Raw genomic sequence first — 1645 nt, forward strand, 5'->3', positions numbered from 1 at the left:
TATATATATATATATATATATATATATAACCCTAGGAGTTATTCTATCAAGGTAAACTTATGCAATGTATAGGCAAAGTCCCATACCCTTATCTATACTAGTTCACCTATCAAGTCATCCTATTTAAGATATATTATCATACTTTTATATACTTTACATGCATTGAAGTAGACAATAGTGCATATGAGAACCCTTCTTTCATTAGACACCATGAATCTACCCTAGTTATAGATATCCATGAAATATGAGAGTGTGTGCATATTAGTCAACATGATCACTTAGTGGCACTTAACGTATTAGTGTAGCAGCCACCCTCCGAGGATCACAATACACATGCATGCATACACCACACACCACATTCTATTATAGGAGACAACCAATCTTCACTATTTATCCAAGAGTCCTAACATTCGCTAAGATCACACATTCATATAGGATTACATAGGTAGGGGGTCATTCACCATTATCACCTCATAAATGGCAGCACATAGACCATACCTAACCGAAACAACTCAATTCAAATGTAGAAAACACCATCAACACCTAACTCATACTACTAGATTGAAAGACTAAGCATATACTTCACATTGTGTGATCATCATAACGACACTTCATAATTCATAAAATTGATTTCAAGGTTATTATCAACAAATATAAAGATTGACGAGAAAGTAAACACCACCACCATAAATGAAGCATACCACACAATGCCATACAAGGCTAATTCAACTATCAATCCTATAGAAAAGTAGAGGTTGTAGGGAAATCTTACCAATTAACCAAGACTTGATCACCATTGATCACTTATCAATAATTCACCATCAATTTGAATACAAAATAGTAGCAATAGAAAATTAAACATACTAAAATCATAGTTCAATCAACATATAATCAACATCACAATGCCCGCATCATAGGCTTATTTGAGAATTGAGAAGGATGATGGGTTCATCATAAAATATAAAGATTGATGAGAAAGTAAACACCTACACCATAAGTGGAGCATACCACACAATGCGATACAAGGCCAATTCAACTATCAATCTTATAGAAAAGTAGAGGTTGTAGGGCAATCTTACCAATTAACCAAGCCTTGATCACCATTGATCACTTATCAATAATTCACCATCAATTTGAATACAAAATAGTAGCAATAGAAAATTAAACATACTAAAATCATAATTCAATCAACATAGAATCAAGATCACAATGCCCACATCATTGGCTGATTTGAGAATTGAGAAGGATCATGGGTTCATCATAAAATTTGATTAAAAATCATATTAAAAACAATATCTAATCATAAATTTATTATAATCATATTTTTGAAATCAATTTTAGTAGGAACCCATGACTAGATTGAAAGATGGACAATTTGATCAAAGAATCTTCTTTGAAAACATTGGAAGGAACTCCTTCAATGAATATATATTTAAGGATGAAGGATCAATATACCTCATTACATGAAGAAGACACGAAAACATGATGAAAGATGCATGTAAATAGCAACCCCTAAGCTGACATTGAGATTCAACTCAAATGAAGGTTTCTAGAGAGGTTTTGTTTTGAGAGGGAAGGGTGATATTTGAAGAATCAAGTCTAATTGGGGTTTTGATATTTTTAATAAAATTAATATAATAAAAAA

The sequence above is a fragment of the Solanum lycopersicum genome, chromosome 7 (genome assembly GCF_036512215.1).
Source record: "Solanum lycopersicum chromosome 7, SLM_r2.1".
In the NCBI taxonomy this organism is placed as follows: domain Eukaryota; kingdom Viridiplantae; phylum Streptophyta; class Magnoliopsida; order Solanales; family Solanaceae; genus Solanum; species Solanum lycopersicum.